A 14,858-nucleotide genomic window follows, 5' to 3' on the forward strand; every position below is an offset into this window, starting at 1 on the left:
TGTTAAACCATGTCTAAGAACAACAATCCCTACACTTCAAGTCCCAGATATGTATCTCAGGTCTAATATTAAAAAGATACAACCTTGATCAAAACATCACTCTTGACTACGATCCATAAAGTGGTTTTGATGTGGGTCATGTCCAATACTTATTCTCCCAATCAAGTATCTATGAAGTTGGTAGCAGCTCTTTGCCATTCTCATCTCCATGAGAATCCACCAATCCACTCATATTAGTCTTACCTCATAGATGCTCCCACAACTATGAACGACTATGGACATTTAGAATAACCTAGTTATTTAAGGATTTAAACATGCTAATATAGAACACAACAATTATTTAATGAAAGACTCATATCCAATATATCATTCATTACACTATATGTTGCTTAAACTGTTCCAATATCCAAATACTAAATTTCAATCAATACATCTACTTATATCGACAAGGCCCTATAGCACCAGCTTAACTTTCATGCTTTAGCTAATGATGGAGCTTTGTCAAGTATATTTGTCAAACTTGATTTATGTAAACTTTGCGAATACAATCATTTTCAGTTTTATATATAAAGAAAACTATTGAGAATGTATTAGATGCTTAAATATGACTTAGATACCAATACTCGCGTAATGGGATTACTCATAGTCATAATGAACTATACATTAAGCATCTTTGTACATGGTTCTCCAAACCACGAGGTACTCTAACTCTGATGTGTAACGGTAATTAAAATCTACATGGAACCACTATCCATGTAACTATCTCTTCATTCATAATGAGGACACGCTCGATTGTGACTGAGAGTCATCTCAATCTATTTGAAAATTTAGCACATGTGTAACAACTTTAAACATAACTTTCTTTCAAATACTCCGCAGATTAGGAATATTTTTTTAGTTCTCGCAAGTAGTTTATAATGTTCCTATAAGTCACAAAATGACTTGTTCTCGGATTATACTGGTATCATTCGACATGCTCTAAGCATACGACGTATTTGGCCTTTATGCATAATCATGACACATATGATTAATCCAATTGCATCAGCATACGTAATACAATCATATTATCTAGTTTAATAACATTTGCATTAGGATTTTGCTCAAAATCATGTCATGTGATTTTGACAAGATAACTCTCTCAGAGTCTTTTATCTTAAGCTCTTTAAGATCCTTGACAATTAATTCAATTTTACTTAATCCTTTAAGTTACCATGATCTATCTATACGGATCCTTATTCCATGATTAATATGTCGACTACATATAACATTAGGAATGTTACTGCGCTCCCACTAGCTTTGTAGAAAAACATAAGAGTCATCTTGATTTATAATAAAATCACACTATGTAATTATCTTATAAGAAAGAATATTCTTACTTTGAGATGTTAGCTTAAATCTGAGAAAATTTTCAATCATGTATGTTTTCTCCCTTGAAAACTCACTTACTCTTTATAATCAAACTATATCGAGGAAGATTAATCAAGCCCATACTTGATAATCATACATGAATGCATCTCAATGTGTTTTATTAGTTTCTGATCAACTATTGAGCAGATTCAACAACAGTTGAAAACTTGCTAGTTCCAAACTATGATGGATTTAGCTTATGGATCTTTAGCTCTTAAATCTCCAAATTGCTCCCACTTAGAAAAAGCACTTTCTAATCACTTGTCTTATGTAATGACAATTAGTGGGATTAGTAGAAACTTCATCCTAAATAATCATTTAGGATATTCTACATAAATGCAGTTAGTAGATGCTAGAGTGGTTAAACTTATTGTCTAACATAAGCTCTATAACTCTATAATTTTTAGATAAGGATAAACCATTTCATCCTCAGTCAAATATAAGTATCTAATCCACTTTTTGGGTTGGAAATATATATTCAATATATATTTGTTGCAGTAAGCATAATTCCAAAAATTTCATAAAGTAAATAGTTCTTTTAATAAACATCATGTGATAGACTAAAAGGTCTATTTTTATCCTCTTCAAAAACTTGTACTATCGACATTCGGATAGTGGCTAGCTAACCTTATCCCACTAGAGAATTCGAAGGCTACCTCGAATATCAAAAGATAGATTCAAGTGACCAGGTGATCCTGTGCCACAAGAAACATACTAATGACAAGTGAGCGTTTTTATGGGAATGAGTTGTGAATCAATTCCACAACTCCTAAGATGTTCCAAGACGACTTGGTTTTATAAAACTCATTTGCTTTATCACAATGAAAGGTTAATGATGGTCTCATTAAGTCTTATTTCAATCTTCACTATGAAACAGTTTGAGAAAATCAAAGGTTTCAACAATAACGAATAAAAGTCGTTAGTGAAATTGATTAAGTATCTATCACCAAATCTATTCATGGATTGAAAAGATTACATACATCACTTATGTATAGCTCTTTGTCAAGCTTTTTGTTCTTTAACTAATAATAGATAAAGACACTTGTGAATCATCTTTCCATATAAATAGGATTCACATATATCAAATGAATCAAGCTCATTTGCCTTCAAAAATTCCATCCTTTTGAAGTTGGTATATGTATTTCTTATTTATATTGTTATGATGATTATGACATTGATAAGTTCCAATCAAATATCATTTGATCATATAGGTGTTATGATCAGAACTATTAATTCAATGAAAGATTATAGATTTACTTCATAAATAACATTATGAGAAAATATTCTTTAACACAGAATACATCGTTTCAGAATATGAATGTGAACATCCATTAAACGATAAGTAAATCTAAATTTATTCATAAATTACAACTGTTACATGTCCCTATAAGGATAGGTACAAAACATCTATTGTTTAAATAAAAGACTATAACAACACTTGTTATATCTTCAACACGAAATACCATTCGTTTGTAATCAGTTGATTATTTCTTCCAATCATCAACACATAATATCAATTATTAGTGTCACCTGAAGTATAACATACTCAAGTGAATGATGGGAAAATAAATAGTTTTATCATATAGATATCTGAATTCTTGTCCAAATCAGACTTCTTTAGTTTGACGAGATGATAGGAGCAATTCCTCCTTTAGTGTCCAGTTTCTTCCATAATAGAAACAACACTAATCATTTGGTCCTTTTTTGATTTCTGGGTTTATGTTGTATTTCCCTTAACTGAACTAAAAGTCTATATGAGTGCACAATCTCTTAGACTTCCTTTTATTCAATGCTTAAACAGACTTGAAGCTATTTCTAGTGTTTTGATTGAATATCTGCTTTACTTGATGAGACATCTGATATGTTTCATAATTATCCAAGACTTTTTGCAAGTCATGGTTAATTTCTTCAGTATGATGTGAGACACATCATCATCATCACAATAATACTTCCATCAAAGTATCATGATCAGACTAACTGGTTGCAGAGGTTATTCAGGTATGAGATCTTTCAGCATATATAATTTCTATTTATCTTAAAGGTAGAACCTCAAGATATTATACCAGTTATAGAAATTATAACCATCAAATGTTACTATCTCTTGAAACTCAACAAGAGAGAGGTTTTTCAGGGCGTAAAATTATTAACAGTTATCAACAGAATTTAACAAAGTTTTATTTAGGAATATCAATATTTAGTCTTTAAAAATTAATACCATATATTGTTTCATAAAACATTAATTTATTAAAGTCTAGGATCCAAGTAACGAAACAAGTAAATGGTTAGGTGACCTTTATCCCATAAACTTAATCAAACTCGGTATGTAGCGATTACAAATTGCATACGATATGTAACTCCTAGATTATGGGATCCTAAACAACTATTGTTTAGCTTGGCATGTTTATCCCATCTATGCCTCAAAACTCCTAGGCTTAGGTGACATTTATCACATAATAAATTGATCAAACCATCCATTTAAAAAACATGTGAGTTCTATTTCACAAATGGTTAGGTGACCTTTATCCTATAAGCAAATACAAAAACACCTTGACTATTTTTGACAAATGTGACATCCCCAATTTCACGGCCAGAAAAGACCGATTTCGTTTATGATTTTTAAAATAAAATCAGAGTAATCCTTTGATTAAAAGAGTTGCGGAATTTTGTTCCCAGAAAACATGATAAATACATTATCCGAGCATCTCTGAAGAGATGTATTTGATTCGTTTTAAAACATTTGGGATGTCCTGGTCAATACAGACACATAAGCATAAATCGAACTTACATTCATCTACACTAATGATATACATCTCTTTAATCTCTCAGTGTAATGTGACTTTGTATCGATACCTGTGATACAAAAATATTGAGTGGGTCAGGTTTGGAAAACCTGGTGAGTACATAGGGATTTCAATCCCACAATGTATAACATATATATAATTTAGAATTCATACAATATAGAATTTTCTCTATATATATAACCAACTCTTACCCCACCCCGTCCATCCTCTCAACGAGATACCCTTGGACCTTAAATTTTAACTCTTACTCCCGGATCTAATCCATATTCTCGAGTCCATGATTGTGCCCATTCCATACTCCCGGATAAGGGACAATTGGTCTATGTCTAAATCCATACTCCCGGACTAATGACAGATTCTATGTCCTGTCCATACTCCCGGACTAAGGACAACTGACTATGTCTTAATCCATACTCCCGAATTAATGACAACTGACTAAGTCTTAATCCATACTCCCGGATTAATGACAATTAACTAAGTCCAATCCATACTCTCGGACTAGGGACGAATAACTATGTCTAATCCATGCTTCCGGATCAATGACATATTTTAAAGTTCTATTCTCCGTATATATCTCACTCGTACTCATAAAGAGATACTACCCATAACCATTATAACAAACCTTAGGTTTACTCTTTAACCTAAGTTATCATAAACAATCAAGATGTTCTTTAACACTTAATTCAGACATCATCAAATAACTCACACAAAACATATATTTAATACATTCAAACAATACTTGTATTAAAATCATGTTCATGAAAGGGACTATGCACTCACTTGATAAGACGATGCTCGGACATCACTACGACTCTTAAAGTGATATTCTTCGATGAAACCGGGATGTTTTCTCCAAAAACTGGGCTTCTCGCGGGCAGAGCTTCAGCTCGAAAACTCTTTTTCTCGGGATCTTCGGAGCTTCGGGTCTCGGGATGAGAAAAGTAGGAGAGAGGTTAAGAAATTAGCAACCAAAACCGGCTGCCTTCGATTTCTATTTATAGGGCTATTTTCTGGATTCACGTCGTGAATCTCAAATATTCACGTCGTGAGTTCAGTAGTCATCAGGTGCGTCATCACAACTTGGGTCTGTCAGGCTCCAGAAGACGTTATTACTGAGTTCACGTCGTGAACTCTGACACAGTGTCGGGGTTCGTGCCCCGAACTTCAGAAATTCATATCTTTCGCATACAAGCTCCGTTTTCGACGTTCTTTATATCCACGCGTAGGTGAGATTATGCTCTACAACTCTCGTTTAGACTCCGTCAACTAATTTTGATTTAACTTTTATTATATTATTTTTAGTAGGCCGGGACAGGAAAACTCCGTTAGGAATTCACAACTCCTTCATCTGACGTCCGTTTTCATCTGTCTTTTTACCGATGGACTACTATTGACGACATCTTCGATTCTCGTTTAGATTGTTTCGGCTAGAAACCACTCGATCTCATATTCGAACTTTGGGCTGCATACTGCTAAGTTGGAACTTCGAAAAATCATAACTTCCTCATACGAAGTCAGATTTAGACGTTCTTTTTATGTACGCTCTCGGTTTAACGTATTCTACGAATTTCGTTTAGATCACTAAGGGTAAATATCGCTCTATTGTAAATTCACTATTTACATCACACAGTGTCGTACCGGCTCTGTCGCGAAACTTCAACAGGTCATAACTTCTTCGTTATAACTCGGATTTCGGCATTCTTTATATTTTCGGAAACCTTGCCATGACCACTACAACTTAGTTAAGATTATTCATTCTAAATAATTAAAAAGTCACTTTTGATGCTTATCGTCTCTAAATCGACTAGCCCGGATCTACGGGCGTTACAACAACTCAAATGAATAAGGTGACCTTAAAATCCATATGAACTGAACAAAAATCCAAAGTGAATTTTAAATGGATTGCATAGATTTGAAGTTTTGTAAATAAGGGTTTATATATGTTTTACAGTTATAGTTTATAAAAACACGGTCTCATGAATATTGCATGCATCCAGCAATTCATGTACCCTTTTGTAAAATTCACATCACTTGTTATGAGGTTCTTTAGGTACCAAATAAATTTTCATTTTATTTGCCATTAACCGTGATCAATTATAAACTAAAATCCGGTATTTTTAAAGTTTAGTCCTAGATCGGTTTTAAAAACCGGTAACAGTCTTACTAAAACTTTATTTTATGCTTAAGATTGGAGTTTTGAATGAGTTATAAAATCACTATTTTAAATCTCCTTTTAACAATAAAAAACTTATGACTTCATGAATTTATAGAATAAACTCATTTTATTTTAGAAACTCAATTTTATGCATCTTATGATAAAAGTGATATTTTGATAAACTAAAACTTGGTGATGATACTTATGTTTTAAAGCTCATTTAGCATGCATAAAACATAATATCAACATGTTGCATTATGTTTAAAACACCAATATTATATATTAAGTTTCGACGCAAGAAAATAATCACTAGTTCTAGAAAGATCCATTGGGTTGCTTGGGATTTAGTTATCGCTCCAAAGGACCAAGGTGGGGTCGGAATCGGTAGTTTGGAGTGTTTTAACTATGCACTCCTTCAGAAGTGGAGATGGCGTTTTCTCACTGAACCGAATTCCTTGTGGCGTAAGGTTATTATTGCACTTCATGGAAATTGCTCTCATCCTCATTTTGGCAGGTCTAGTTCTGGAAATGGCGTGTGGGGTCGTATTATGAAATCTTGGGATATAATGAACAACAAAGGTGTAATTCCTTATTCTACGACTCTCAGAAAGATTGGAGATGGAAATTCTACTGCTTTTTGGAAGGATTACTGGTGTGGAGGCATCCCTTTGGCTCTTCGATTTCAAGTGTTGTTTCGCCTTGACCTTAACCAAAAATGTTGGGTTAGTGAGAGATGTCATGATGGCTTCTGTGTTTGGAATTGGAGTCGAGACCTTCATGAATGTGTGGAAATTTCTCAATTTCAAGATCTTCGAGTTTTAGTGGAAGGTAGACAATTAGGTATGGAGGAAGATAAATAGTGGTGGGATTTTGATGATGACGGTAATTTCTCAGTGAAAGCTACTCGGAGATGTATTGAGAAAATATTGTTACCATATGTGGATTGCAATATGATTTGGAATGTTATTCTACCTAGGAAGGTAAATATTTTTATATGGCGCCTTTTATATGATCGTCTCCCTTTGAGAACGAACTTGGTTACTAAGGGTATTGATGTCCCATCGATTTTATGCCCTCTTTGTTGTTCGGATGTTGAAAACTTGAAGCACTTGTTTGGGGAATGTGAAATTGCAGCGCGTACATGGGCTTCTGTTTCTTAATGGGTGGAAATGCAAGTTCCATCTCATTTACCTCTTTCGAGTTTACTTTCTTGGCCGGATTCTTTGATAATTACTAAACTAATAAGAGAACTCGTTCAAGTGATTGTGCAGACTACTTTGTGTGTTTTCTGGAAGTATAGAAACAATGTGCTATTTGGGAATAATGGCAAAGGGAAGGAGCTGATTTTTGATATGGTGGTAGATTATTCTTTTTTGTGGTTTTCTAGTAGGAATAGAAAATTTTTTATGTCTTGGTCTGAGTGGTTAAAAAACCCTTTAATTTCTATGTAATTGTTTTTTTCTCTAGCTCCTTGCTAGTTGCTTTTAATAAAATTTAAGCCGTTCAAAAAAAAATAACGCTATAAACCGATTTTAGTCTTTTTAATAAAAACTCATTATTTATTATAAAAACATGAAGTTTATACAAAGTTTAAACATATTTTAAACCATTTAAAATATTTTAAAGTTGGATATTTATAAGTTTTACAATAAAACTATTTTCAACAAAAAAATTGAGTTTTAACCGGTAACCGGTAAAACGTTTTTATAAATATCAATTTATAAACATCTTATGTTATCTTTTAAATATATATTTACTCAAACTCCAAGTGATATTATCTGATGAAAACATGTTATTTGACATGTAAAAACCATTTTCATAGATAAAACATAACATGCATTTAACATAAAATAAACATCACAAGCATGCATTATAATGTGTATAAACCAAGCCATGTCTATTAATAATTTTTGTGGGCCATCACAAGAATTATTAAGTTTTCCTAAAGGACTTAAGGGAGGTCTTCAAGCTCCTACTTGCCAAGTCAACTCTTGCTTGCAAAAGGACTTCAAATCTTCATGTTGTGAAAGTAGCAACACTTAAACCATTAAGACTATAATTAAGCCCAAAACCAAAAGTGGAAGCTTATGGTTGGGATTATGGTCTTAAAATGGTTACGTCATCTTCAAGGAGGTCATTTCTTCATTTTGTTACACTTAAAAAGAATACAACTAGTCTAACTAATTTATTACAACAAATCAACAAATGAAAAAATACCTATTTATCTATTACATCTTATGAAAAATAAATATCAACCAAACACAACACAAATATCTAAATGGCTTGTTTATACACAATAACATATCAAATATAATAACAAACAAGTCTTTGTCTTTTCTAAGGCAACTTTTATATAACCAAAATGCATGAAAAATGGTTATATATAAAAATAAACAATTTTAACCAAGAAGTTGCCAAAGAAGACAAATATGGATTTTTCTTAACTAAAAGAAATTCATGCTTGTTTTCCAAAAACCAAAGATTATCAAACATAAAAATCATTCTAACATATAAAAGATGGCTCTGATACAACTGTTGAGTTTTGATACGAAATAAAAGTTTGTTTTTCATAAAAACCGGCAACGGAAGACTTTAAAAATAACAAGTTTATTTTTAGTTCATAACAAAATCAAACCATCATGGATAAATTTATAAAGATTAGAATGAAATAAAAACAACAATATAATGTTTTAGAGATAACCTTTGAATCCTTTGAACCCACTTGGTTTTGGGGTGTTGATGAAGATAGCAAAAATCAAAGTGTATGATTTCTCTACAAGTATCCACCATCAAGAGTAAGACACTTGGAATGCTAGTTCCTTCTTGTATTCTTGAGTATCTTAAGCCTTTAAGTGCTTAACTCAAATAAGCACTAAAGGGAACAACTCAAGAGTTCTTTTAAACACCAAAGTAAAGCACCAACCTTCAAAGGTTTGGAGCTTCTTCATACTCACGATTTTAGAGAGAAGAAAAAGGGAAGAGTGAAGACCAAAAACTTGCACATTTCTCATCCATAAGACACTTTTATATAGTCCATAAGAGGTAAGGCCTTTAAAATAATCTAAAGTAATGGTAGCCCTTAGAAGCATGGGAGACAAAAGGTGGAAGATTGACAAGCAACCTCCCACACCATCATCATGTTTCGGCCATGCTTATTTTTATTAGAAAGATTCTTTTTTTATAAACTCTAAGTTTATAAAATATAAACTTTGTCTTTAGGTAAAAGACAAAAGAATCCAACTAGTCCAAAATGTTGTGCATGGCTTATTAATTCACACCATATGAAATAATAACTAGTTATACTCTCTTATAATTATTATTTTCACAAAAACAATAATTATTCCCAAATTAAAATACAAAAACCTCTAAAAGGATAAGTTAATTAAGTTGACCAATCTTAACTGAATTCATAGTTTGAGAATAGTTCTCAAGAAAGAACAAAACATTTGTGCCTAGATAAAGCTCTTCCTGAGGTTCATCCAGCAAGTACATCTTTAGCTATAGGAAGGAGCAAGTGCCAAATATACATTATACATTGACTAATAAATCGACATGGAATTCCATTAAGTTAGGAGTTGATTATGATTATCATGACCAACTAGCTAACATGTACATATAATTAGTTTACTATATGAACGATTGGGAAAGATCCACCATGGAGTTGCAAGGAATATTGAGGGTTTTTAAGACTAACATGGCCATGCATAGAAACTCCAACTTCAATGCCCCTATATTTGCTATCATGAATTGAAGTGTCACGAAGGATAAAGCCAATTGTCTTTGGGTAAACGACAGTTAGAGTTGGTATACCTAATTCCAACCCTAACACTAAGGATAAGAGGAAGGCTAACTCTAAGGCATTATCTGATAGGCATTTTGTTTCCAAAGAAAGAAAAGAATAAACAATCATAGATGCACATTATATATAAAAGAGTTGAAAAGCTACAAGCCAAAGAGTATGTCACAATCATATATATGTATTCATAACATCATTGGAGTATTACTTCTAACCCTTGAGTATTTTACTAAGGATAAGGTACTAACATTTGCAATAATGTGTAGCGACTAAAAGGAAGTACGAGACTGAAATATATAAAAGAGAACTTGATCATAGATACTGAGCACTTCCTACTATCCATAGGATAAAATGCTTACCTGTTCTCCTAAATGTTTAGCCTATATGGTTGATATTGCCATTTATATTCATACATTTTATGTGGTATATTTGAACTTTTAGATACATATTGGTCTTAATTGATGATATTTTATACTTATTATGTCTAAATATTGTTTTGTAGATTTGAAGATATTCTTAGAATAAAAGGAGCTGAATTGATGTGCTAGAAACATGACTGGTAGAACATATCAACAAAGAGCAAAATAATGACAAATTCTAAAGACCGTACTGCGACATAATAACATTAATGACACGAAGTTGATGACATGAATGATATATGTATTGGATATCTGCAAAATGGATTACTTGGAGGGTACGCAAAGAATAATAAGAATCACTTAAAATCAAAGGATTAGTAATCTAATCACGAATACTATTCAATTACGGAATTGGTAAATAATTTTTTTTAACTAATTTCACTTATAGAGATATCAATCGTAGTCAAGAGGTGAATAGAATCTAGATGGAAGTACCTTTTATATTTTTCTTACAATCATAATATGCTCTGTTCTGCTTAGTTTAATTATTTGGCTGTTATTAGTTTCTTTTAAATTGATGTTTGAAGTTTCTGAACTTTAAAATTAGAAAACCCTTCTTTTAGTATTATTTTCTAGTTTAATTAGTAGTGAAAAATCAGTATTGAAATTTGTTCCCCAAGTGTTCGACATCCCGATCTTACCATCACTATCTTGCTATATGAATAGGTACACTTGCCTAATTTTGTAACATGCCCTAGTTATGATTAAGTCCTTTTTATAAATATAAAACTAGTATATAAAATACACATCAATGGTATTATGATTGAAAATGTTTATACAACGTTTCATGAGATGGTTCTGACTTATTTAAATAAAAGACGTTCTATATGTTTTCTATTTTAAAAAGCGAGTAATGAAATCTACAAAACTAGTATAGTAACAATAGTTCAATTTCGATTCAAATACATCCAAAAGTTAGGTAAAATGTATTTTTGGAATCATCTTCTTGGACATATAAATAACAAATGCATTACCAAATATCCAGTTAGATAGGATTTTGGAAATCATTTGACTACAAGTTTAACGATAAATGCAAATATTATTTATCAAGATAGATGACGAATGCATCACTTGGTGATGAAATATCTATTTGAGTTAGTTCACACTAATGGGCCGTTCAGATTAACACAATAAGGTCAATTTCATTACATTTAAAGGGTACGACCATGCTTATTTGAATAAACATAAGCCTGGAATCTTTAAGGTGTTTATAGCTTCTGTTAATTGAACTTAAGGATCAATTGGGAAAAAGGATGAGATAATTAGATCTAATACGGATAGTGAGCATCTCTATCAAAATTTTAATGATCGTCTAAGAAATTGTGAAACAATTTTGCAAACTATCTCTTTCTAGAGCATTGTCGTAAATAATGTAGTTGGATAGAGAAACCAATCATTGTTTGATTTGGTAGATGATGAGTCACACTATGCTTACAGACAGTTCATATTGGAAGATGGTTCCTACCTTCACAACTAGTTGGTAATATTACTATTAATGGCAGTGTCTTTTTCGGTTATACGCAAGAGCAAATATATATAACATTTGTCAAAGAACAAAAATAGGGATTTGATTTGTTAATTAATTAAGTCTTTAATTAATTAAATGAAACTTGTAGATCTAGAAGGTCCTAAGTGTAATAATATGATATTGAGATAATTACCAAAGATAAGGATAATTACTTACTGACCAAGTAGTTATCCCTTAGGGCTTAAATCTTTCCCCTATAAATAGAAACACCTAGAACTGGATTTGAGAGTTTATGCAATTGTGAGAAACCCAAAGAAATATGGCGGTGCTCTCATTCCAAAACCCTATAGTTCTTGATAATCATGCCACAAAGATCTTCTCTACATGCAACGAAGATCCGACAGAAACCCTAATCGTTTAGGGTTTCTTCTTTTATTCGGTGGTGGTTCTAGTGTTGATGTTTGTGTCTTGGGTGTGATCACAAAAGAGGGATTCTACTTTGGATCCTCCCATCCGGTCAACTAGCTAAGACAAATAAATCAAAGGCTACAAAAGTATGATCTCTTAACTCTTCTATGGTTGTTATTTTGTTGTTTGGATAAGTTTAACATGGATCTGCTTTTGGGTTCATGAGTTACTGTTTTATTGTGTATGCTTCCATGGTGTGACTTTGTGGCCAAAGATCCTCATAACCCAACAGTGGTATCAAATCCAGTTGTTTACCTCTAATGCACTTTTTTTGTTCTTTTTTTTTTGTTTAATCGAATTTTATGTTCAACAATAGATGACATCTTATTACTGGTTTTAAATTGTTTTAAAAGTTTTTAGTTTTAAATGGAAATCTCTTAGGGTTTTACTATCTTCATCAAGTTCACGGTGCGAATGATAACTCTACACGACACAAAGGCTTCTGAAACATGAAACCCTAAAATTTGTAAATTGCGACTGTGTTAGTGGATCGTGGCGCTTAGGTCCATCCTATGCGGCGCGAAGTCAATGTTCATAGTTTCCTTTGTTTTTTATCCGAGTATGATGGTCACTTATACATATGACTCGATCTTAAACTCATGCAAATATGTCCATTTTATAGATTTGGAATTCCCTTGATTATTGTTTTATTTATTAAATGATATTTAATTAAAAGTTGATAATTAATATTTTATTGCTTTGATGATTTCTTGCATGTGAAGTCACTGGTCAATTGTAAGTCTACTTGCTTTCAATTTTATGATTATTAATTTAATCTAAAAATTACAATCCAAGTGTGAATAAATGTTTGTTTGAATTGTATCTATCCGACACACCACACCTTGACTTAACTTATGTGTTTCTTGTTATGGTTCTACTTTTGGTCTTTGTGACCTTCATTGTTTTCTAGTTTTGTAATTAGCAATCCTTTTAATTATAAAAGTTTAGTTAGGATTTTATAATTTAGAATAGAAATATGTAATGATGTGAAGATCAAAGACCAAGTGAAGGACATTGGAGTTTGGAGTTCCATGAAGTTCGAGATGGCATCAAGCTTTGATGGTTGTCCGACTGGATGATTTGAAGAGTCCCTTTTGTCCTTAGTATGACTACTCTTTGCTTTGATGGATCATAGGGGATTCATATATGATCAAGGCTGATGGTGTTGTTACCTGCACTTATTGTGTATTTTATTATATGTTTCTTATTTTAATGCTTATATGAATTTGAAATCATTACTTTTAAAAGTTAAAATATTTTAACCGAAATAAAACAAAAACTTGTTTTAAATAAAATGTAAATCTCATGTTACCTATAAAACCACACATTTCCTTGTAATCTGCTTATGTGGGTTAGTGCTTGGAGCCAACACATTATTTTGATTATAGTAAGGGCGATGTGATACTTGCGATTCTCAATCGTTACTTAAGCCGATGATCATGTGTGTTTTGCATGGTTGATTTACCATTTAGATTCATGATCCTCAACTAATCCAGTCATGAATGATAAATCAGAATGGAAAACATTAACATGCTTTTGACATAAGTCAATAAAACTCGACATATATAGGAGTTTCATAGAGATTTAAACTGACAAACAATCTGCCTACCTAAATAACTTCATGGTGTGATTTTGGCTAATCCATTTTACATATTAAAGTGAAATATGGGTCTTATACATTTTTGTTAAATAATTTGGTAATTTTGTAATTATTTTAAAATGGATTTAATCAAACTAACCTCTAACTTTGTTTTTATAGATGTCTACTAGTACGAGTGTGATTGTCCCCCCCCCCCCCCCCCCTTACCTACCTCATTGTCTAACTTCTCACTACTCCAACTCATCTTGAGGGATAAACTCACTGGCCCAGACTATCTCGATTAGATTCATTCGCTAAGGATTACCCTTAGGTATGAGAAGAAAGATTATGTTTTGGATGAAGATATCCCTCAGGAGCCTTATGAAGATGCTATAACTGAAGAGTTTGCTGATTACGATAAAAAATCATAATCACTCGACTAAATTCACATGTCTTATGTTAGCGACCATGGTTCCTGAGATCCAAAATCTCTTCAGGAACATTGGGGAATACAACTTGAATGGGCATCTCAAGGAAAATTTCCAAGAGCAAGCTGGACATTAGAGATTTAAAGTTATGAAATCTATTCTAAGGTGTAAGTTTAATATAAAGGATCTGTCAGCACTTATGTTGTAAAAATGAAGGGGGTACATTGATATACTTGAGCGTCTAGGGTCTCCATTTCCTCAAGTATTGGATATTAAATAATGTTTAACTCATTAACTAGTTCGTATCATTAATTCATCATGAACTTCAATATGAATA

This window comes from Lactuca virosa, chromosome 9 (assembly GCF_052849685.1).
Source record: "Lactuca virosa cultivar CGN04683 chromosome 9, Lactuca_virosa_CGN04683_v6, whole genome shotgun sequence".
NCBI classification, from domain to species: domain Eukaryota; kingdom Viridiplantae; phylum Streptophyta; class Magnoliopsida; order Asterales; family Asteraceae; genus Lactuca; species Lactuca virosa.